Below are 26,141 nucleotides of genomic sequence, written 5' to 3'. Positions count from 1 at the left end.
AGGGAAAGCGTTGGATAGCGGGAGGGTAAAATTTAGTATTCCCACTCCAGTGAGTGCAACAATAGGGAAAACGTTGGATAGCGTATGGGTAAAAATTACTATTCCCATTCCAAAGAGTGCAACAGTCGGGAAAGCGTTGGATAGCGGGAGGGTAAAATTTACTATTCCCACTCCAGTGAGTGCAACAATAGGGAAAGCGTCAGATAGCGTAGGGGTAAAAATTACTATTCCCACTCCAAAGAGTGCAATAGTAGGGAAAGCGTTGGATAGTGGGAGGGTAAAATTTACTATTCCCACTCCAGTGAGTGCAACAATAGGGAAAGCGTTGGATAGCGTAGGGGTCAAAATTACTATTCCCACTCCAAAGATTGCAACAGTAGGGAAAACGTTGGATAGCGGGAGGGTAAAATTTACTATTCCCACTCCAGTGAGTGCAACAATAAGGAATGCGTTGAATAGCGTAAGGGTAAAAATTACTATTCCCACTCCAAAGAGTGCAACAGTAGGGAAATCGTTGGATAGCGTACGGGTAAAATTTACTATTCTTACTCCAGTGAGTGCAGTAGTAGGGAAAATAATAATTTTAGATTTTTATTAAAATAATTTTATTATTAATACCAATACAAACATTATTAATATTAATTACCAATAACAAACTATTTAATAATCAAATAATTATAAATACCAATACATATTGTTTATTTAATTAATTACCTATTAATAATTAATTAAAAAACAATTAATTTTCAATACCAAAATGATTAAATACAAATAATACCAATTAATATTTAATTAATATTAAATTAATTATCAATGTACAAAATGAATTTCAATAATTAATTATTTAAAATTAAATTACTTCTCACCAAATTGCCCTATAAACCCACAACCCACTACAAATAATAAATTAAAACAATTAACATAATTATCAATTAAACAATTAATAAAAATGAATTACCAATTAATACAAATTAATTACCAATCAATAATTAATCAACAACCAATTACCAATTAATACAAATTAATTACCAATTAATAATTAATCAACAACCAATTAATTTTCAATACCAAAATTAATAAATTATAAAAAATGCAAATTAATAATTAATTAACAGTAAATTAATTATCAATACCAATAAATAAAAATAAATATTTACTTAATTATTATTAAATTAGTTCCCACCCTATTCCCCTATAAACCCACAACCTGCTACGGAATTAAATTACGCAACAATTTAATAACATAAAATTAATTACTTTAAAAAAATTAAACATACATTACTAAAAATATTATACACTTTTAACACATATACTAACATGCAAAACACTTTAAAAAATCGATATTAATAAAAATTCGATATTTTTTCATGCCTATATTATGACATTCGATATTACTTACTTGCAATTCGATATTTTTAACGACTATATTATGTCCATTCGATATTGTGTCCATTCTATATTTTAGACTCGATATTATGTCTAGTTACCAGAGGACAGGTATGATATCGACAGTCTGCTTTTTTCTGTTGTACTTGTCGCACCAATACCCAGTCTCCTTCCTGGATAGATGGCTGTGCAGCTTTTGTTCTGCATATTCCTTCATCTTCTCCATTTTTAATCTGTCTCTTGCTGATACTTCTTCGTGGTCAGAGTCTTGAGACATGCCACTGGCTGTGTCTTCCCAGACCGGTAATCTTGTGCTCACGGTGCGACCCAGCATTAGCGTTGCTGGACACCTGCCTGTGGTAGGATGTGGTGTGGTGCGATATGCTCGTAATACCTCATTTAATGCCACTTGCACGTCACGTTTGGACAGTTCTGCTTGTTGAATGGTCTTCTTTAGAGTGGCCATAAATCTTTCCACCATTCCATTGGCCTGTGGCCACAAGAGAGTAATTTTCCTGTGTCTGAAGTTTAGGTGATTGGCAAAGGCAGCAGATTCTTGCCCATTGAATGGTGGGCCATTATCTGTTTTGACTACCTTTGGTATGCCCCATGCTGCGAAAGCTTCATCCAGTACAGGTATGGTGGAGGCGACTTTAGTTGACGCTGTGAGATGCGCAATTGGGAACCGTGAGTATTCCTCCATTATGACCAGGATGTACTTGCCAGATTGTAACGGGCCAAAGAAGTCAACTGCGATATGATGCCACACACCATCCGGCAGTTCAGACATTTGGAGAGGCGCAGGGGGCTCCTCTCGACTCACCAACTGACAGTGGGGGCAATCCTTCAGGGTAAGTTCTACCATCCGATCAAGCGTCGGGAACCAGACTCGCTCCCGCAGCGCCCTCTTTGTGGCAACAACACCTCTGTGCCCTTCATGCGCTACATTGATGACTCCTTGGCGCAGCTGTTTCGGAATGATGATTCGTTTGTCCCTTAGTATAAGACCATAGGAGGTGATGGATAGTTCATCTTTCACATGTCTGAAAGAGGACAGCTCAGGACCGTCAATGTGTCCAGATTCCTCCAGATGTCTCCAGCTATTCGTCTGAATGCGATGTTTTACATTTCGGAGTGTGGCATCTTCGTTGGTAGCATAAAGGATGGCCTCCAAAGGGACGGCGGGTGGTCTGGCTTGAGCCACCACAAAAGGGATATATTCTTCAGCTACTGATGGATTGGATGTGGACGTTGCCTTGGGATGTCTGGACATATAGGTGCCGATTACGATCCGGTAAAAACCGTGTACGAACCGTCGGTCGGAGCGTTTTCCCCGTCCGACTCGTACCCGGTCGTAAAACTTTACAAACATGGAATTACGATTCGCACGGAAACACCATTTCCGTACGAATCGTAAAAAACACCGACCGACGAAAATATACATACGAATGTGATCCGGGAATGCTGCGACGTGACGTCGGGACGCTTTCAGGCAGCGTTTCACGACCCAGGAATTACGATTCGAACCGACAGCAGTCCGGACGGCAATATTTTCACGGCACCCAAAAAGTGCCGCAAAAGCGAAGTACGGCGCGAATCGACCAGAGTAGGTGGCCCGGTATGCACCGTACCCCCCCAGCCCCCGTAGGTACGCGCCGACCCCCCCCCAGCCCCCGTAGGTATGCGCCGACCCCCCCCCAGCCCCCGTAGGTACGCGCCGAACCCCCCCCAGCCCCCGTAGGTACGCGCCGAACCCCCCTGTATGTACACCCGTGTACGTGTCGAACCCCCCCGTGTACGTTCGAGTCGTACCCCCACCCGTGTATGTATGGTGCGTACCCCCCCGTGTACGTACGAGTCGAACCCCCCGTGTACGTTCGAGTCGAACCCCCCGTGTACGTTCGAGTCGTACCCCCACCCGTGTATGTACGGTGCGTACCCCCCCGTGTACGTACGAGTCGAACCCCCCGTGTACGTTCGAGTCGAACCCCCCGTGTACGTTCGAGTCGAACCCCCCCGTGTACGTTCGAGTCGAACCCCCCGTGTACGTTCGAGTCGTACCCCCCCGTGTACGTTCGAGTCGAACCCCCCCGTGTACGTTCGAGTCGAACCCCCCCGTGTACGTTCGAGTCGTACCCCCGTGTACGTTCGAGTCGAACCCCCGCGTGTACGTTCGAGTCGTACCCCCCGTGTACGTTCGAGTCGTACCCCCCCGTGTACGTTCGAGTTGAACCCCCCCGTGTACGTTCGAGTCGTACCCCCCGTGTACGTTCGAGTCGAACCCCCCGTGTACGTTCGAGTCGAACCACCCCGTGTACGTTCGAGTCGTACCCCCCGTGTACGTTCGAGTCGAACCCCCCCGTGTACGTTCGAGTCGAACCCCCCCGTGTACGTTCGAGTCGTACCCCCCCGTGTACGTTCGAGTCGAACCCCCCCGTGTACGTTCGAGTCGTACCCCCCGTGTACGTTCGAGTCGAACCCCCCCGTGTACGTTCGAGTCGAGTCGAACCCCCCCCGAACGTACACGGGGGGGGTTCGACACGTACACGTGTGTACATACAGGGGGGTTCGGCGCGTACCTACGGGGGCTGGGGGGTCAGCGCGTACCTACGGGGGCTGGGGGGGGGCGGCGCGTATGCGGGCACGTCTCCATGGTTGCTATGGGAGTTCGGTGCGTGTGAGAAGTTGGCCTGATATGTAGTGCTCACTATTCTAGTGATCACTGTGTATCATTCCAAACGACCCTTATTGATGATTGGTTGTAAGTCAACCTTTTAGACCAGCTATCCTAGTAGCGTGGATACGAGCAGTCTTAGGCTAAACTCTAGAGGGCGTGTTAAGCCAGCTGTTTACCATCACATATACCCCTTGAACACCAAGTGAAAGGACACCACACAAGTTGTTATGAAAATAAAAGGATATTTATTTATAACAAGACTACCCTGGCTCTTTATGAGTCAGGGAGCTAAGCACACTACAAAACTCTTAGGAAAATACTTCAGTTGCACACTTTACACAAATGCCCGAGGGGCACGAGAAACCATCTACACTAACAGTGAAATGCGAATGGTTAGAGTCTGGAGGTACTGATTCCGGAGTGATCCGATCAGTGGGACTAAACGAAAAAGGAACTGGACACTTGTAGAGCGAACCTGCGATGGAGCACCGAGATGCTCGAGTTACCTAGCCCGGAGGCTGCGGCTGCGTGAAGTTCGGCAAGATGTCGGGAGTCCTCGTGTAGTCTCAGGAGCCTGAAAGAAGAAGTTGCTGGCAGGCGACCAGTGACGATGTTCAGAGCGATCCAAGCCTGGATCGGTGATGAAGGAAACCTGAAAGCAGAGGGGACTCAGTTCTCAACCGCTAGCCAGCGATCGTGTGGGTACCAGGAGGGTACCGGCTGAAGTCACCTCGACCAGGTGAGTGGGTGACGTCGGACTCGGCTGTTCCTCGGACCAGGAGGCGCGGCGGCGACCAGGATGGAGGGCGAGCTGTCCCACGAAGGTGTCTGCTGTCGATGGTGCTGGGCCCAGGAAGGGGCAGCGGATCTTGGCAGTGGCAACCCAAGCGGGGGAGTCAAGATGGCGTCGGGAGTGGACCAGGAGGGTCCGTGGTACTCCTCTGTTGAAGGGGAGCAAGAGCCAGTCTGGAGCAACCAGACTAGTGATGAAACAATCGTGGTGCGTCGTGAAGAGGGCCACAAGCCGGTCGGCAAGTGGTCGGACAACGCGGTGAACAGCAAGGAGCGGAAGGGCCCCCACGCAGATCTCGTGGATGCTGGGGAGACAGACTTCGATGCTGGAGCTGCTCAGGGTTTAGGGCTTCTCAAACCCTAGGTGCACTCACTCGAGGGTCCCTCGGTGGGCGTGCTAGATAAGCGTCGTGCAGGTTCTGAAGATAGCCGGTCCCGCAGGTCTCGTCACACCTACGACTCTCAGCTGGGCTGATGAGGTAGGTAAAAGGTCAGAGATGGCAGGGAACTCGGGGCTCGTCGAGCTGGGCAGTCTTGATCCGTAGGAGAGACTTACAGCAAACCGCAAGCGCTTAGATGGTGCCTGCTGGTGCAGGGTGGCTACTCCTTAGCCACAAGGGAGAGTCTTCAGAAATAGTCAAGAGTTCCTTTCGTGGAAAGTGGTTCGTGATTCGGAGTTATCCGATTATCTGATTATCCAATTTGGGAAGGGGACTCGCTCCTACCTTTATTCTAAGAAAAGGGGCTGGCCCGTGACTAGGTTCTACCTATGGGTGGAGCCAGGAGGGGGGTGGTTACACCCCTATCCTTTGTCCGGCTTCGCGCCAGCTCAGGGGCTGGTGTGCCCCCGAAACTGGTTTGAGCCGGGCTATGCACAGTGAGCACCGGGGTGCCACTTGCAATCACCTTCCTTTCAGCCCTGCCTACCTGGGATACACAAACCCTGTCTGGGACGGTGCTAACACCGCCCTCGACAGGAAACCCTTTGTCCAAGCTCCCCTTGCTGGAAGGTCCCCCAGCAGCAGGAGGTCAGACTTGTGTCTGGTGGCAGCATCCATTTTGTGATGCTGAGGCTTGAGTCAACTTTAACCGGGGTTCAAGGTTACTTCCATGTCGTGTCCCTCTAAAAGGGGGGAATGCTAACCCCGTCACCAGGACTGGCGAGGGGTTCGTATTCCCATTCGTATGACACCTTACTCGACATGTATAGGTGATGTGAGGCCAAAGTTAGCAAAAAACCGCCAGGATTATAATGCATTAAAAGTAGTTGGCCCGCGTCACCATGGAACGGCTATTAGGACTTGGTTCCGCAAGCCGTCGACGGGCTCAGCTCGCGCCAGAGCACCGTCCCACATGATTCCCTGCACTCTGCCTTCAGGATTGATAAGGCCTGCTATAGGAGTGACTGATAGGAATCCATGTGTCCATTTTAGGGTTTAGGTGTAGGAATACTACACCTACAGCAACGGGTGATTACACCACGTGGCCCCAGCTGTCGTGCAGCCAGTTGTGTCAGATTTGGGTGGCCATTCCAGGGGTGGCATAATACATGCTTCAGCCCCTGGTAGGCCCTGGGTACACCGATGCCCTGGATACCTGTGGTATGCTGAGACAGGGACTGACAAGGCGGCCCAGTTCCAATTAGTGGATGCACCTAATGTACATGTGTGTAAATTTCGAGAGAGAACAGCTAGGCTGTGGGTCTGATTGGCAGGCCCACAGCCGGGGAAAGTCGTAAACCAATGAAGCAAAAGCAAAAAATCTGGGTGATCATAGGATTGCAGACCCTACTCTCCTACAGTGCGGACGGTGATTTTTCCATCCGGTTGTAACCTCGGACGCACGGGATGGATCGTGATTCCTCGGTCGGACTTCACCTTTCACGTTTGTACGGTAATTCGTACGAGGACGTGTCGGACACATTTTCCGACCCGAGGACGTGTGGGGAATGATTCCCAATGCGGTTCGTATGGACTTTTTACCATGCGAATCGTGATTGCCAGTTCGTACAGCACTTGTACGATTCGTACGGTGAAAAGACCGGATACGAGTCGCACGGGGTTATTTTTTACCGGATCGTGATCGGCACCTTAGTCAGCTGGATTTGCAGCTTTTCCTGGTTTGTGGATGATGGTGTAGGTATACTCTTGAAGGCGGATACCCCAGCGCTCTATTCGGGGCAGCATCTTGGCTCGAGGATTTCCAAAGATGGTTACCAGGGCCTGGTGGTCCGTAATAAGTGTGAAATGCTTTCCATATATAAAGATGTGAAAGTGTTCGCAGGCCCAGACCACCGCCAAGCTCTCTTTTTCCGGCTGAGAGTATGCTCTCTCTGTGTCCGTAAGACTCCTGCTGGCATAAGCTACAATATATCGCTGATCATTCTCTCTGTCATATTGAGCTAGTATAGCTCCAAGTCCTACAGGACTCGCATCTACGGTGATTTCCGTTTTTCTTCTAGGATTGAAGTATGCAAGGTTATTGGCAGATTCAACCGCAGCTTTGATGGCATGAAATGCTTGATCACATCTCGTGGTCCATTGAAACGGGTGTCCTTGTTTGGTCAACTTCCTCAGAGGGTAACTGATGGTGGCATAATCCTGGATGTATCGGGCACAGTAGCTTGCCATGCCCAAAAATGAACGCACATTCCCTGTGTCTCGCGGCCTGGGGGTCTCATTCAAAGCAGGAATCTTTTCTGGATCGGGTTTCATTCCTGCGCCGGAGAAGATGTGTCCGAAGAATTTTAGTGTGGATTTGTGAAATTCACATTTGTCTTTGTTTAACATGAGATTGGCATCCAACAGAGCATGACAGACTCGGTCTAGTGCCGTGTCATGTTCTTGCAGTGTCGCGCCATAGACAAGGATGTCATCACTGTAGTTCAGCGTGTTGGGAATGTGATGAATCACCTTCCTGATAGCCTCCTGAAAAATCTCAGCGGCAGATGAAACTCCAAAACTGAGGGGCAGATTTATGTTCCCTGGCGCATCCCTGCAAATCAGCATGGATGCGCCAGGGAAGATGCATCACGCAAGTTTGCCCTTGCGCCACCACAGAGGCACCGCATTTGCAATGCGGTGCATCGTGGCGCAATGACAAGCAGATACGTGACGCATCTGCCGGCGTAAGGTTGGCGCAGTGCAGAAGTTGCGCCGCAAATCCAGTACTGTTCCAACCTACCCTATACCTAACATGGTGCGTCAAGCCTTACGCCTGCTTCAAGCAGGCGCAGGGTTTTGACGCATCAGCGTTGGGAAAGTGACTTAGTGAAATCTTATAGATTTCACTGAGTCACTTTTCAGGGGCGTGCCTCCAACGGAACACCCCCCCCTGAGTAGAAACGCCCACATGAAACCTGACGCAGGTTTCATGTGGCGCAGGGCTTTACACCGTCACGCATCTCCATAGATGCGTCACGATGTAAATGGGGCGCAACATGGCGCAGGGTTTACGCCGCCGCTGCGTCACAAAAGTGACGCAACGGCAGCGTAAAAGTGGCGCAAGTCCCACATAAATCTGCCCCTGAGTCTTTTGTATCTGAACAGGCCTTGATGAGTCGAGAATGTGGTTATATATCTCGATTTCTTGTGAAGCTCCAGCTGATGATAACCCTTGTTAAGGTCTAGTTTAGAGAATATCTGCGCACCGTTGAGGGACGCAATCATGTCACTGATGTGAGGCCCTGAGTGTCGTTCTCTGTCTATGGTGGTGTTGGGTGCTCTCATATTTACACAGAGACACACTTTGCCAGGTGAGCCTTTTTTGGGCACTACAACCACTGGAGAAACCCAGGGAGTGGGTCCTAATGTCCTCTCGAGGATGTCAGCCTGGAGAAGGTCCTACATTTCCTCCTCTACAGAAAGTTGAAGGTGAAACGGTATTTTTCTGTGATGTTGTGCTATGGGAGTCACGCGTTCATTTATGTGCAGTCGAACCTGACAGTGCGCCATCTTTCCAAGTCTAGTGAATAGCTTAGGAAACTTGTGAACTATGTCAGGTTTATCATCAACTTTGTACAGAATTTCTTTTTTTGTTTTTTTTTTAACTTTGTACAGAATTTCAACGAAGCGAAGTAGTTCCGCCGTTAGCAGGCTGAGAAGACAATCTGCTTCAGGACCATCAATGACATGGATGCGGGCTGGAATAGTCCTGTCTTTGTATGTGAGATTAGTCGGGAATTGTCCAAAACACAGGGGAGGTTCCTTTGACATCCAGGTGTACACGCGGACGGCAGCTTTATGCAAATGCGGTGGCGGATTCATTTTCTTGTATTCTGCAACTGAGATATAGTTGAGAGATGCTCCATTGTCCAGAACAAACTTGGCCAAGTTAGTGTCCATTTTAAGGTGTAATCGCGGGTCATTCTTCAATCGGTCCGGATCCACGACCATGCAGACATACTCATCACTGTCTTGCGATATTGGCGACAGCGACTTTGACTCGCGAGATTGCGATCGACGGGATTGGTATGTCCCATGAGAATGACGGCTGGACTGTGAAGAACCAGTGGAGGAATCTCTGCAGTTCCACACCGCTTTGGCATGATGACGAGTGTTGAACTGTCTGGACTGTCTGTAATTGTCTCCGCGATTGTCTTTGCGTTGTGCTCCGCACACATTCTCAAAGTGGTTGTCCCGGCCACACTTCCTGCATTTTTGGCCTAACGCAGGGCAGGTCTCCGTGTGAGGGAAGTCATATCCACAACGATAACATTTAAGCTGGCGCTCCTGTCTTTTGTCAGTACGACTGGTACTGCGATGACGGCGATTTGAATAGTGAGACTGCGCTTTGGATCGGGATGATCGTTGCTTTGCAGGAGAGTACCTTTTAGTGTTGCTAGATTGAAGCCTAAATGCCTGTTCACGTTTTTCGCCTCTACCAGCTTCCATTTTCTTGGCATGTTCTTCTGCCTGATCGTGCACTTGCGTCATTTCTTCAATTTCATCCAGAGAGTAGCTTTTCTTTAATAGGCGTCTGCGTAACAACTCAGACTGGCATCCTTCTATGATTCGCAGGCGAAGGGCATCTTCCATCGTGAAGGAGTCAAATTCACAGTAACGAGCCAAACGTCGCAGTCGCGTAATGAAAGTACTCATGGGCTCATCTTTTTCTTGAGATGCCAGGTTAAATGTGTATCTTTCATAATCAATGTTTCGTTTGTGAAGAAATTTCCTGTTCAGAGCGTCACGCACATTGACGTATGACGAAACAGCGTCGGCCGGAAGTTCTTTTATGATCTGACCCGCGTCTTTCCCAATTAAATTGCGTAGTGCAATCAGTTGATGCTCTTCCTCAGTCACATGTGACCCTTTCATGAAGTCTTCGAAGTCCTCTAGCCATTCTTGCCAGCGAAGACCCATGCCGCCCCCCGATATGAGGACTAGGGGTTCCGGCGGCCGTAAAAAGGGGACTCCGAGCATTCCGAGTCTTTGGCCATCCATGTGCGCGGTGGACGTGGATGACACCAGTCCGGCGCTGGTACTCGCAGAGGCATGACCCTGCCTTGATGTGGGTGATCCAGACATTATGTGCGACTGTGTATAAGACAGTTGATCAACTCCTTGGTAGTGACCAGTCTCGCACCAGAGCCCTCGCAGCGCTCGTCACTCAGTTTAAATCAGCATATGTGACACTTATCTGCACATGTATATTCTGTGGACTCACCAGCAAGGAGCCTCGTAGGGATGCAGTCCATGGAAAACTTTAACCTCTTCGGTGCCCGTGACGAGCTGGACTCGTCATGGGCCGCGGTGGCGCTGTGCCCATGACGAGTCCAGCTCGTCACAAACCCCGCCCGCTAATGTAACGGCCGGCACAGGGCGGGGAAAGGGGCGGGCACCGAAGGGGTTAATGTAGCCTTGTAATGTCATTTACAGCATGTATTAGTCTGTCAGAAGCACATTTGCCAAGGCTTGTTGCTATTTTCAGCTATTTGCCTGACTCCAAGATGGCTTCCGGGCACTCCTTGCAAGGGGATTGGTGGAGGTGCCTGACTCAAAGATGGCCGCTGTGAGATCTCGCTCCTCGCGAGATTTGCAAGCCCAACACACACTAGGGCAGCAACTTGGAGATATGCAGGCACCGGTACCTGAGCTCAGCTGAATTCGGTCACCGGGCGTCTCACAGGACTCAGCACTCCTCTCAGGACGGCAGCAGCCATACGAGCGCGCAGGGCCCAGACCACACGACCGGGGTGAGCTCCCGGGTCGCGACTATCAGATGCACTGGCTGAGGACACGCACGCGACTGGGGTGGGCTCCCGGATCGCGATGATGGCAGCACCACAAGATCTAAGCGCGGCTGGGGCGGACTCCCCAGGGCGCAGCAGAGCTCAGAGGCAGCGGAGAATGACGTGGCAGGGTCACAACGCGACCGGGGTGGGCTCCCGGTCCACGAAACAGCACCGCTTCGATGCAGCGAAGCACGCCTGAATGCAAGGTAAGGGAGGCCGGGTCCACGACCACTCCTCGTCGCCAGTTGTCAGGTCGTAGGGCAGTAAGCACGACACCGACACGGGAATCATATCGAACTCCCTTATTTTCCCCCTTACTGTACCACGTCCCTACTCTAACTAACTTTCCCCGCCTTCGCTCCTCCCCCTCAATCCTGGTTTCCCTCCCCACTCGTGGTCTGGTCTTAGCGCCCAGCATGTGTCACGATCCTACAGAAAGGAAGCGAAGACTAGATCCCCTGTCGGTGTCATACAGGAGGGATGCAGTGGGTTGAAGCCTGACTGTGACCTGACATTGGATAAAAGCATGATCTGGTTACATAGATTGAGCCCAGTGATTGTATATACAGCCAGACATATTTACAGTGTTAATCGCACGACACATCGGGATTACAAACCAAATGTATTTATACATGGGTGTGTTACATTGTGTGAACTGAGGTGAACAGTAACAATGTAATGTGGGTGACTTTATTGTAAACACAGATATTTATACATCGGATGATGAGTGATAGTACATATACTCAATATACAGTGCAATACACATAAAATACCATATTTACACGTTAAAACAAAGACAGTAGATCTACAGTTTATTTGCAAGTGAGCTAAATTAAACAGGCGGAGCGGATTGGCGATCAGAGATTTAGCCATTATTGAGTACTGTCACCTGTTTTCCTATATCCTCATATTCGTTGAGGCCCCTTGTTAATGTGTCAAAGAGGTGTATCCACCTACATTCGTGGATGTTCAAGATATTCGAGAAATCCCCCCTCTTGGGTTGGGCTTCACCCTCTTTATAACCCACCATTTGAGACTTTCAAGGGTATGTCCAAAGGTGGTGAAGTGGTTGACTAAAGGGGCTCCCTGGACCCTACATCGTATGCAGCTGCAGTGTTGTAGGATCCGGCTTTTGACTTTCTGGATCGATGTACATAAAGTCACACGGACATGTTATGGCATAGATCACTCCTGATGTATTACAGTTGCTGTGATCTTGCAAAATGTGGGTGTGATTGTTGTGGGTGAATAGTTTGACTGCATTTGCCATGGGGCAGGCCTTACACCAGTCAAGGGTGGTGCCCCTTGACTGGTGGGATTCCCCACAATGTCGTTGTCTGTGTTCTGTCTGCTATGGGTAACAGGGATTTAACTACATGTTCCCTCACATTTTTGCCTTTTTTGAAAGCATGTAGTGGTGGTGGCATGTCCCCTAGTTCATCAGCAACCAAATGCCAGTGTTGGTTAATGATCTTTTTCATGGCGTTACTTTTGGTCGAGAATGTTGTGACGCATACTATGCGTTCCTTATCGTCAGGTGGTTTTCTGTGAAAGTCTCAAATGTTGGGTTATAAAGAGGGTCAAGCCCAAACCAAGAGGGGGTGATTCCTCGAATATCTTGAACATCCGCGAATGTAGGTGGATACACATCTTTGACACAGTAACAAGGGGCCTCAACGAATATGAGGAGATAGGAAAACAGGTGGCAGTACTCAATAATGGCTAAATACGCTCCACCTGTTAAATTTAGCTCACTTGCAAACTAAACTGTAGATCTACTGTCTTTGTTTTAACGTGTAAATATGGTATTTTATGTGTATTGTAATGTATATTGAGTATATGACCTATCACTCATCATCCGATGTATAAATATCTGTGTTTACAATAAAGTCACCTACATTACATTGTTACTGTTCACCTCAGTTCACACAATGTAACTGTAGAGGTGTGGGATTAACAGCACGCAGACCAGGACGTTTAACGTAAGGTTTTATTGTGGAAGTTACACGTCTAAATCTGCTAGGCAGTCTCTCCTCCTTCTTTGCTGGCTCCGTGGTGGCGACGTTGGTGTTGGTCCTCTCTTCGGCTATGGGAGCGTTCTCCGCTGGCACTCCGGTACTCCAGGACCCACAGAACGTATGTGAAGGAAGGGAGAAAAGGACCGTTAGGACTTTACTCTGGGACGTAAAGACACCCTAACACCGGGACCGGGGGTGAGGACACACCTACTCTTGTGTTCAGTGCGGTACGCTTACACGTGTGATTAGTGCAGGGGTAGGAAAATAGAGAAGGGGAACACGGCGGTCTAAACGCTCTTTCGCCAGCCCATCAAGCCCCTGACCCGCTCCCGTACCTGGGGTAGCCACCCTCCTCCGGGAGAGTGGCACGGCGCTGCGTGAGTACGTTGGCCTCCTGGCTTTCCTCTAGAGTCCGTCGGGTAGTTCTCGTCTGGTTGCTCCACTGGGTCGTCTCCTCCGCTCCGCAGCTCGCCTCCCGGAATCCACTCGTCGGTGATGTCACACGCCGAGGTCTGGTCTTCCGCCCCAATATCCAATCCCGTGCGACCACGTGATGACGGGGGCGTGGCTTCCACGAAAAGACAGTGCTGCTTAAAGGGACCCGTCTCGTAATCCTTATCCACTTCTGTATGTTCACGCATACCCCAATCGTCCTGCGGGTGGGTAAAAGAAGAAGATAGTGGGGGTGTAGGTAGCCACCAGTCCTGGTTATCCCGTACCTCTTCCTGAGAAGCTGTGACCCGTTTACAGTAACACACCCATGTATAAATACATTTGGTTTGTAATCCCAATGTGTTGTGCGATTAACACTGTAAATATGTCTACTTGTATATACAATCACTGGGCTCGATCTATGTAACCAGATCATGCCTTTATCCAATGTCGGGTCACAGTCAGGCTTCAACCCACTGCATCTCTCCTGTACGACACCAACAGAGGATCTAGTCTTCCCTTCCTGTCTATCAATGATCACTGCACGAGTAGCGTGAGGCTCACGCCTACGCAAGCAGAACGTTCCACTGAACGTCCTCGCGGCACGGCTTTGCCGTTAAATACTCCGGTTCTCCCGCCCCCTACCTCTCAATCAGAGTTCGGGAACGGAGACTGATGCTTCAGGTAACTGACCCGCCGCATGCACCCCGCTGCCTCTTGAACCTATTGTTTAAACCAGACAGCAACGTGATCATTTTTTGTTTGTTTTTATTACAGTTCTCGGCATTCATTGCCTATAGAACCGACTTCTATTGGTACGACCACCCTTCAACATGGGTTGAATATCACCCACTGAATTACACACCTCAGAAGAGGATGCTTGCTTCCTGCATTGGTATCATTAAGGATTAGAATGGTCCTCTCCGCAAAACATTGCGGGTAAGCCCCATTAACTGGCTATACTGGTAAACGTTTTACCATTGTATTAATGTATGTGCATTACCCTGACAGCCCAATTTATTATCTATATAGATGTGACACACGAACACCACATCCCCCAGTTGGTTGCTCACCCCAGTCCCGAGGAAGACCCGCAGGCCGAGACCCCAAGTACCCTCTGTGCCCCAAGTCGGGTTGAAACCTGGACCAAACAGCCCCCATCCATGTCGCGCTAAAGAATGATACACTCTTGGATTGTGTAAAATATGTAAATAGACCATGTAAACTATTGATACTCCTAGGCCAGGTCACCCAGATTGATATTCCTCTATCAATCTAATTGTTGAACAATTTTCTAAATCCTTCTTCTATTTTCACCTGGGATCCTTCCCATTCACCATACTTGAGCACCCTCTCTTTTGCACGTTCCCTTGGAGCAACCACTCTGAAATGTTGCTGTTTATAAATAAATGAATGCAGTAAAATCTATAACTGCTTTTCCAATTATGACTGAATAAATTAAGTTACTTTGGATATCTTGGGCTGTTGCACACTATTTCTTGTTAGGTTTTAATTACTATGAGCGGACAACTCATGAGCTCAAAAGATGGATTCATTTGTTATGGGCCCAGCAGGACTCTGAACTAAGAACACCCTGTTCCCGCCTGCACATTGTTGTTTATCCAAAGCAGACAACAACATGCAGGCGCTGCTGAATGTGTCCCGGTGTTCGAAAAACACACCGGGACAAATTAAGCACATTATTCAGTGGGGCCCAACTTCTTGGCAGGGTGTACAGTGTCCACCCTGTGAAAAGAGTGGGTGGACGCCATCCACCCGCGTGTACCCCCGACCCGTGTCCTGCATGACTTTCACTTTTCAGTAGCTGCGGGGTTATGTGACGTCACAGGGTTCTAGAATGCAATGCTCTGTGGAGTCTCAAGGGGGCTTTTGACAGTTGGGGGCATATTTACAAGAAAGTGGAGAAGCATGTGGTTAAGCCAAGAAGGCTAACGACACGCTTCATCACTTTAGAAATGCAGAGCTGCGCCATATTTACTAGAATATGGTGCAGCCAGGGGCCCTAGCACTGGTCGCACATGGTGCAACAGCATTTTTTGGCGCCCCCATTTCCTCCTTCTCCTTGAATTCCCTCGTTACCACTCCCCAACAATGCACCTCATCTCTCTATAGCACCTTTCTGACAAACATTTCATTTCTGTATAGCGCTACTCATAGTTTACTCACATTCAGGGGCTCATTTACGAGGCCCATTGCGCTGCCAGAATGTCACTTTTTGTGACGCTCCGGTGGCGCAGGAGCCTGCTCCATATTTACGAGACAGCACTAAGCCACTTTATTTGGCTTAATGCTGCCTCATATATATGGTTCCCTTTAACACAGTTTTCAGCGTTAAAGGGGCGTTCCATGGGTGTTTTGCTGGGGCATTCCCCAGGAGAGGCATAAGGAAGGCACAATGAGGAGAAATATCTTTATATCTCCTCGTTTTTCCTTTTTCTAAGTGTGCTGCACTTGGAGCACACGTAGAAAAAGGAAAAAGCCTCTTGTGATTGTTTTTGTGCAGGAAGGTTTCCCTTCCAGCACAAAAACAATCGTCCCCTCAACGCATACACCCTTGCACCAAGGTGCAATGGTGGATGCGTTGGCGCACAGCAGCCCATTGTGCACCGGCGCAGGGGAAAAGGACAGGAATGTGCTGTATCTCATATGTACGGCGCATTCCTGCCCTTTTCTTTTGCCGTGGGGCAGTGCAGCAGGAAGGCCTGCTGCATTGCCCGACAACAAAAACACATAAATGGGGCCCTCAGTTCTGTGATCTGCATGGTACATGTTCTTTGTAGCAGGCACATTAACCCTCTGCGCTGTGTGGGCGGCAGGAGTGCCCATGTGAGTGTAAGGTGAGTTATGCAACAGTGTGAGAGTAGGGTAAGAGGAGTGACTGCAGGGTGAGTGAGGTGACCATATGAATCTGGGTGCGGATGTAAGTGCAGAAATGAATTAATTAATGCATGGTTAGTGATTGGCTTGTTTGAGTGAGATTGCAGATTGAGCAGTGAGGGGGACAGGTGAGTGAAGTGTCACATGAGTGCAGGGTGAGACGTGTGCTCGTGTGACTGCAGGGTGAGGTACAGGGTGAATAGCACAAGTGCATTGTGAGTGCAGAGTGATCACTGTGAGTGCAGAGTGAGTAGGTGAATGGTGTGAGTGCATGGTGATCAGTGTGAGCGCATTGTGATCGTTGTGAGTGCAGGGTGAGCATGAAAGTGAAGGGCAAGAATGAGGAGTAAGTTGTCTGAATGCAGGGTGCATTCCCAGACACTTAAAATAATTCAGCATGTTATTGGCGGTGGCATAGGGTTTCAGATATAAGTTAAACTATTGCTACTATTGCATTAATCAGAGATCGAGGGAGGAGGAAATAAATAACGTGCTAATCCTTCAACAAACCTCTAGTCTTATGATTAGGGTTGCCACCTCATTATTTTGATGTGCTGGACGGTACACAAATATTCAGTCACCTAAAGCCGTATTTACAGCACTTATCTGTGCATACTTCGAACAGCAAATATAAATAGAAAGCACTTTTAATTGGGTTCTAGGGCTGCCTGAATGATCCATGACTGATAATTAAAGAGAACAAAGTAATAAAAGTCACATTACAAATAAATACATACTTTTTTCTATTTATAACCCTATTTAGGTGCCGATTCCGATCCTGTAAAACCCGGGTACAAATGGTCGTACGGAGCGTTTTCTCTGTACGACTTGTACCCGGGAATTCCACCGTACATACTAGCAAGTACGATTCGTACAGAAATACCATTTCCGTACGAATTGTAAAAAACACCGTACGGCTAAAAAATACTTACAATTCCGATCCTGGACAGCGCGTACGCGACGTCCGCACGAAGTCAGGCAGCGTTTTACGGACCAGCAAGTACGATTCGTACCTACAGCACTCCGCACGGCTATATTTTTATGGGAGCCAAAAAGTGCCGGAAAAGCTAAGTACGCTGCGATGCACGAGGAAAAGGGGGCCCGTTACGCGACGTACATGCCATCACCCACATCGTACGGGTCATCATGTACGGTGCGTACCCCAACATTGCATATGTGCGGACCGTACCCCCACCCCCCCGTATGTACGGACTGTACCCACCACCCCCCGCGTATGTACGGACCGTACCCCTCACCCCCATGTATGTCCGCACCGTACCCCAGGCGTACCCCCCACATGCGTATGTACGGACCGTACATACACGAGGATTGGGGTACGCCTGGGGTACGGTGTGGACATACGCGGGTGGGGGTACTTCTGGGGTACGGTCTGTACATACGGGGGGTGGGGGGTACTGTCTGTACATACGGGGGTGGGGGGTACGGTCCGTACATACGCAGGAGGGGTGGGATCGTACTTGCGCGCTCGGACTTCAGTTTTACGATTTGTATGTAAAACTGTCCGGGGACGTCTCGTAGACTTTTCCTGAGGCGATTCATATGGATTTTTCACGTACGAATCGTACTTCGCCGTTTGTACGGGACTTGTACGATTCATACGTAAAAAAATCCGGATACGAGTCGTACGGGAAAAAAAAATCCAGTATCGGAATCGACCCCTTAGTGTCAAGACGAGATCTTTGCAGGCTCTTTAAACAACACATGGCTGGCATTTTTCTTTTGGCAACCCTACTTTATATTCCTTTTCATGAAATGCATTCTCACACTGTGGCAGTAAATGTAAAATGCGAATGTAAGGAATAGGCAGAGTGGGGGTACTGGAACCATTAAAAAAACACAAGCCTCGGTAACCAGTTTACAAAGGTATATAAGGATGTAAACGTTTTTTAAAGACCTGTGAAAAGCTCGGGCATGCCGGAGATATGACTCCAGACACTGACCCAGCCGAGCCCACAGCAGCTTGAGCTGCAGCAGCCCGGGCTGAGACACACGACGGCTGGGGGGCTGAAGCCCTTTTAGCCCTATGGGCGTTGCGCTCCTGGGTGCAGCCCTGCATTTCCCCCTGTGCTGGTGCTAAATTTGGCAGCCTAGCGCCAATGCAGGCACCTTTGTACTATAGTGCAAGGGTGTCTGTGTGCAGGAGAAGATTGTTTAAGTGCAGAGAGGTTCAACTTCCTGCACATAAACAATCTTTAAATGCCGTATTGTAACTTCTATGGGGCATATTTACAAGTCCCTATCGCCACCACAACGCCACTTTCAGTGACGTTGTGATGGCGATAGGGGCCTTGCCTTATTTACAAGGCAGTGTTAAGCCACTTAACGTGGCTTAAGGCTGCCTTGTAAGTAAGTCCCCCTTTCACTCTATGCTTAGCATGAAAAGGGCGGGCAATGGCTGTAGTGGGCATTTGACGCTGCCTCCTATTTACAGGGTCCGCATAAATAGGAGGTAGCACCAAAATTAAGACCAGGGAAAATCTGGGGGTATATATACAAGCCCCTATTGCCAAGGGGACTTTTTTTTACTGAGGTTTCCGTGGTGATACGGGCTTTGCCTAATTTACAAGGCAGCGTTAAGCCACTTAATGTGGCTTAACGCTGCCTTCCTAATAAGGTTCCCTTTCATGCTATGCTTAGCGTGAAAGGGGTGGGCAGTGGGTGTTGCATTGGGCATTCCACTGCAACACTCATTTATTTTGATGGTGACCCCTATTTACAAGGGCAGCGTAAATAGGAGGCAGCACCAAATTAAGGCCAGGGAAAACCTGGTCTTAAATGTCCGAAACTTGGAGAAATACTTTATTTCTCATCGTTTTTGCGTTTTCGATGTGTGCTGCCTTGTGCAAAAAAGCAAACTGCCTTGGATTGTTTATGTTCAGGAAGGTGATCCTTTCTGCACATAAACAATCATGTAAAAAAATGCTATTTTGCAACTTCTATATTTGCTGCATTAGGCAGCACACATAGGGGCATATTTACAAAGAAAGTGCCAATACACCGGTATATAAGGAAGACAATCCCAGACCCTTATTGGCAATCTCAACAATGTCATGGAGGTACTCCTCTTGCAACTTGGAGCCCCAAGAAGACCACCACCATCACCACAGAGGCAGCGCCGCAGAAGAGAGCGGGTGCAGTGTTTCTTTCATGCCTTTTTCTCTGCACAAAGCAACACGCATAGAAACAACAAAAACGAGGAGAAATAAAGCATTTCTCCTTGTTTCGCCTGTTTAAGACCAGGGGGGATTTTTACAAAGACTTGGCGGAGTGAGGCGTTAGCCGTCATGGCTTAACGCCTCACTCCGCCACTTCAGAAACGCAAGCCTGCAACATATTTACAAGGATATGGTGCAGCCTTGCGTTTCTCTCTGCGCTGGTGCAACACTTAGCAGTGTAGCGCCAACGCTAACACCCTTGTACCATAGTGCAAGGGTGTCTGCATGCAAGGGAAGATTGTTTATGTGAAGAAAGGTGTCCCTTCCTGCACATAAACAATCTTTAAATGCCGTTTTGTCACTTTTATGTGTGCTGCTTAATGCAGCACACATGGAAGTTACAAAATATAATTTTTTTAAGGATTGTTCATGCTCAGGTAGGGTCACCTTCCTGAACATAAATAATCCAAGGCGTTTTGCTTCTTCCATGTGTGCTGCACAAGACAGCACACATGGAAAAAGCAAAAACAAGGAGAAATAAAGCATTTCTCCTCATTTCGCCAATTTAGGACCAGGTTTTCTCCGGTCTTAATTTTGGCGCTGCCTTTTATTTACACTGCCCTTGTAAATAGGGGGCAGCATCAAAATCAATGGGTGTTGCGGTGATACGCCCACCGTAACATCAACTGCTTACTCCTTTCACGCTAAGCAGCGCATGAAAGAGGGCCTTATTTACAAGGCAGCGTCAAGACCCGCTGTGGTGTCTACCACCAAAGGATCACCTTCATACACCTACGGCCAGAGGAGGTGATAGTCCATTTAAAGGCTAAAAAGGTCCTTCATCTTACCCCTACTCAACCAGATAGCGCCAAGGCTGCAGGCCCCATCCTAGAGCAGCACAAACAACCCCCCACAGACCAAGCTACTTGCTGTGCTGCAAATGTTGGCCTTAGCTTCCAACCAACCACAGCCAGAGTGGCTCGAGCCTGCCAGGCATCCTTTTCAATGTTCCTCCCCACTATCTTGGATGCCATCATCAGCTTGACGCTGCAGCACCTAGGCTTCCCCAACACTACACAAGAACTACTTGCCAACAAGCAAGGCTTCTGTACAATTCCTGGTTTTCCACATGTGGTGTGGGCAATTGACTGCACCCATGTGCAACTTGTGCCTCCTTCGGACACTGCACACATATACAAGAACAGGAAGAACACATACTCGATGAATATGCAGGCAAGTGTGGACCACCTTGGCCTTTTCATCAATGTCGTTGTCAAGTTTCCAGGGAGTGCGCATGACTCATACATCTTCCGCCAAACTGTCACCAACCAGTGGTTTTAGAATGGCTCTTATGGAAATGGACTACTCGTTGGTAAGTACAAACTGAACACACCACCCACCTCGTCACCAATTATGTAGCTCAACTATGTGAGAATGCACATGTGGCAAATAGAATTCTGCATACATTGTAACTGGGCTGTAAGTAGGCCCAATAAGGGATTAGGCTAGAAATACTCTTACAAACAAATAAGTCACTCTAGGAATACAGATCTTGCAGAATTCATCAGACAAAAATTGCACGGAATAAATGCAACATGCGCTACAAGGCATATGCTTGCGCTGTGCTGCATTCATTATGAAACAAAGACATTTGCCATTTGTCCAACAAGATGACAGTTCACCATGCCATCCCCGGCGCTGGTGCACAATTAGCTTACATGCACAAACACAGGCACCCATGCACCATGGTGCAAGGATGCCTGTGTCATGGGGATGAAAGTATTTCTGCATGAAGGTACACCTAATTGCACAGAAACAATCACATAAGTGGAATTAGCTTTACTCTGGGTCTTGTCAGAATACAGCATGCATAGAAGTAGCATACAAACAAGAGAAATATAAACCTCACTCCATGTTGCGCATCCCTATGCCTCCCTTGGTAAGGTGTATCAATCTGATGCATATGCAAGTGTAAAATTAATACCAGATGCACAAATGTAGCCACATAAAAATGTGTTGTGTAGGAACTCACATGCCAATATACATGGCCTGCCTCCAACATGAATTCAAGCGGATTGAAGGTTAGCATATGCACAAGGACATCAATAGACATGTGCGTTGTCTTGACATGTTCCAGTAAGTCGAGTGTACCAGGTAGCAGTGCTACTGAGTCCCAAGCAGTGCCCGCCTGGGTTGCAAGGGGTATATCACTAACCTACAATGAGTACAACATTTAGCATTCAAGTACTTCCGGTGCCAGCTACCCTCACGACAATAACTCACAATGATGGATCTTGCTGATGCACATACATAGTAATGTGTCAAAAGTCACGGGGGCCTCTGTACAAGCCCCTTGGGCCACCGGTGCGTCATTTTCAATGTGTGCAAAAGTGATGTACCAGTGGCACAAGGGGCTTGTTAATAACCCCCAAGGTGTTCTGAGGTACCCATACATCCTGACAGTTACACCATGGAGATAATACATAAGACCTGGCCAATGGCATCATGGTGGTGTGTAGGCTGTAAAGTATAGGCAATTCAATGTCAGCGTTGCAGGTCAATTGTATGTACCACAACATGATGAAGTAGAAAGTACAAAGCTGCACCACGGACACAAAAGAAACAAGCATTGGAAATGCAATAGGTCTCGCATTTGTTTGAGTTAGAGCTATTGGCATTGTAAATGGTGGACAGCAACTCAAACACAATGAACATTAAAAAGCGCGTATCAACCCTCATTCAATTTAACAAAATATGCTGGTCTGGTTAAGAACGGCAGTGAGCTGCAGACACAGAAACCAATACGTTACCTTGTGCTGCATTCTTCTGTCAGAGCTGCCGCTTTGAGAACGTGGTGGTTCTCACAAAGGATTTGTGATTAAGCACAACAGACGAGGAGCTCAGATTGGGCCAAACAGTTCAAAAGCAGAACAGTGAGTGGTAGAAAAGTATCGCCCCTTTAGCGTCAGGAAACTGCAGCTAAAGCGGCGATAATGGGCCTGATAATATGCCCCTGAGAATTCCAATAGAAGCCCATGTTCTGGTGTGAACCTGGGCTTCTATGGGAATTCTCAAGGGCATATTATCAAGCCCATTATCGTCGCTTTAGCGGCAGTTTCCTGCTGCTAGAGGGGCGATAATTTTAACTTGATAATATGCCCCTTAGATTTGAAGTGGCACTGGGGCCCATGGGAAGATGTGCACACAGCACACCAACTATGAAAAATGTTTACAAGCCATCCAGGGGACCCTAGGCATGTCTTTTTGTTTGTATTGACACCCAATTACACTTATACCACCGCCCAAGTCCAGGGGTGCAGTAACACAGGACCGAGTCACAGGAGGAATACAGCATGGACTAGGGGCACGTCTCTGCCTCTACGCACCACAGTGGGAGAACCGAGAGCGATGGTGAACCAGCAGAGATTTAAGGATTTTAGCCAAAAGAAGGAGTACTTATGGAGACTACGAAAGGTGCGAGAAGCAGGGTCCTCATTCTACAGCAAGATTGTGTGCGTCGTGTAAGTCAATGCTCTGTTGAGAGAGTGCTGCTATGCTGCACAGCACTACTAAGGCAGGGGTGCACAGCAGTGCTACAGAGGGACTAGGGGGTACATGACATGGTGAAAGCAAGGGTGTGCAGCGCACGACTGGCGAGAGCGACGCTGCTCTAGTGTAGTCCAAAACAGTTGTACAGTTGTACTCAGTGCTACATAAGTGGTGGGCGGCTGTGCTGCACTCGGGGTGTCCAGTGGCAGTAGAACTGTGTACCTCAGTGCTCTAGTGGGGAGAAAGGGCAGCGCTACAATGGAACTGCAGCTTGCAGGGAGCTTGGAACTGGTGCGGGGTACATAGCAGCGCTAAGGTGCACGACAGTGCTGAAGATAGGTGCACTCTCATATCTGAGGTACTAGTGTGCACGGCATGGCTTCCGTGGAGGGTTAACTTCTAGACCCACCAATGTGTTTATGTGCTCCAATACTAAAAAAAATAACAGAAAAGCATTATTGGTGCACAGTTTGGCTTTCAGACGGTCCAAAAGACCAATATCTGTATGTACTTTTTGTTTTATTTATTAATGCCGACTAATTGTTGTTGCTTGAGATGCATGTTTGCACTCGGTCTCCCGAGCAGGCACTATGAAGTTCATATGGTTTGTGATAGACAACTGCAATATGAATAAAAGAGATCAGTTTTGAATTCTATGAACGTGCGCAAAATAAACACCAAAACATAAGGAGAATAACGTCCTCTAATTCCATAGCTGAGAATCAGTAGAGTTTTCGCAGAGGCTACTAGAATTCAAGCCATGAAAGGGATGTTTGCGTTAATCGCTCGGAATGTTCTGGATGCCATTCACAGACGAGGAACCATGAAACGCTCCCTAAAATCTCCAAAGAATGGAAAAATGTGTCGCCTGGACAAATATTACACGGATTGTGGGATTACGTCACGTTTGAACATTAAAACGCAAGGGAAAGCCAATTATAAATGTGAAATATGAATTTAAGGAAAGTTTTCAATGTGTTAATGGGCGTGTGTTTGGTGGTCAAGGCATCTGAACAGTTTTCATAAAATTGAGATAAGATGGGGTGTGAGAAGAATTCTGGCGTCCTTGAAAATCTGGCAAGCAAGACCACCAGCATCGACGAGAGTTTTTCATGTTGATGTAGAGCATGTTTTTGATATTTCAGTAGAGCATATAAATTGAACAAGAAGGCAATGAGATTGCCAGATCTATTAAATCAAACCATTTCTCTACATGCATTGTAGCATTTATAGACCCTGCTACCAAAACTCGTCTTCTCGTGTTTCCCCCCGAATTGGGTAAAAACAACGGTGGGTGTTTTTTTTTCAATAAATAGACGTCCCATTGTAGTTATACGGCATTATTTACGTGTTTTCTATTGATTGGCCGTTGCTTTAAACTGCATCCAGGATCATGCTAACACTCTGCTGCCTGTTAGTTGTGAAATGGGATGGGCGAGACGTTTGGGTGCGTTTCCTGATGTACTGTGAATCTCTGCTAACAGGCACTGATGAGTGGCGGGACGCCCGAGGCAGTTACAGAAAATAACTTGGAGCAAGCTGGCGGCCACTGGTTGATTGTCACTGTGAAGAGTGGCGCTGCCTGCATGCATCTGTTTTTTTAAATCGCCACGGCCCATGAAGCGCAGTGGCGATAAAAAAAAAAATGGGACGCATCTATTTTTTTAAATCGCCACGGCCCATGAAGCGGGTGCCGTGGCGATTTAAAAAAAAGCCTAAGAAGTCCCTAAAGGAAACGGACAAAGCCCTACAGCGCAATATAACTGTAGTTGGTCGGTGCTGCTTCCGATAAAAACGGAAGTGATGCATCGGACCAGCAACCAATAGGGAGGCCGGAAATCACAGTCATATGTGAATAAGCCAATTGCAAGAAGCAGGCAAGCAGCAGGCGGGATTACCCTCACTATACAGATAACTAGATGTCTCGGAGAGACAGCGCATGCGCGCTGCCTAAGCGAGACCTAAAAAGCATACTCTGCAAACACAGCAGGCCTGAATTCTAATGGACACTTCTCTCCATTTTCTGTTTCAGCTGATCAAGGATGTGCACTGTCACCATGGCTGATGACCCACATCAAAGTGATCCACACATAGGCCCAGAGAGACTAAAATGTGGCACTGGGTCGCACCAGGGCCATCGTGGAATGCCATTGGAGTCTCTAAATCAAGGTTACGGTGCCTTGACATTTCAGGGGGGAAGGTTCCTGTACAGGCCTGAACTGGTCTGCAAAATCATACTGTGGTGTTGCATTTTACAGAACATCTGTGTACGGACCAACACACCACTGCCAGAAGACCATGAGGAGCAGAAAAATCCGGTGGATGGGCAGAACGAAGAAGGTGATACAAGGCACACCACAGCATCGGCAGCTTGAACAGAAAGGAGGGATGCCATCATCTGCAACTTTTTTTTCCCAATCCCTATCAACAAATGTCTTGTAACAAACATTTCTTTCAACCAAAATGTACACCTTATGTGTTTGCAAAATAAAATATCACCACAACGATGCCTTGTCTGCTTGGTTTGTGACTTCGGAAGGGGAACAATCATGTAAAATCACATTAACAAAACAACATTGTCACAGAGATTACTCAGCAGGGGATATGACACCAATTAAAGAAAGAGTGGGAATGGGAATATGTATTGGGCATCTGAATTTATGACAGTGAATCAAGAAGTGGGTTTTGTGTGTTCTCAAGAGCACAATCAGGTCCATTTCACACAAGAGCATAGTGCAACGTACAATGTGTTTCTGATGCATCATTGTAGCTGGGGCCACACAGCTCTAAACCATTATAAAAATTGAAATACAACATCTCTGTGTATTCTGTGCCACAGGAAAAAAGGTAAGTGACAAAAGTCACAAAGATACATGACAATTGTGGACTGGATCCACTTGCGGGTGTGCAGGATTAAGATTCAAAGAATAGTAGAGCCAGACTACTGGATGTATCAATAAAGTGCAGGGAATGCTTCT

At 47.8% G+C, this 26,141-nt stretch overlaps 1 long non-coding RNA gene across 1 annotated transcript in view; it reads left to right on the top strand.

The window, feature by feature from the left end:
• The window catches only part of LOC146835275 (uncharacterized), a 52,294-nt gene extending 26,629 nt beyond the window's left edge, over positions 1-25,665 (top strand). The window contains exon 3 of the long non-coding RNA XR_014960403.1: positions 25,196-25,665. This is a non-coding gene — a long non-coding RNA (uncharacterized LOC146835275). The remainder of the gene's footprint in view (positions 1-25,195) is intronic.
• Positions 25,666-26,141: the final 476 nt, after the last annotated feature.

This window comes from Triturus cristatus, chromosome 4_2 (assembly GCF_964204655.1).
Source record: "Triturus cristatus chromosome 4_2, aTriCri1.1, whole genome shotgun sequence".
NCBI classification, from domain to species: Eukaryota; Metazoa; Chordata; class Amphibia; order Caudata; family Salamandridae; genus Triturus; species Triturus cristatus.
The sequence above is the reverse complement of the archived record's forward strand: the minus strand, read 5'-3'. Positions and strand labels throughout refer to the sequence as shown.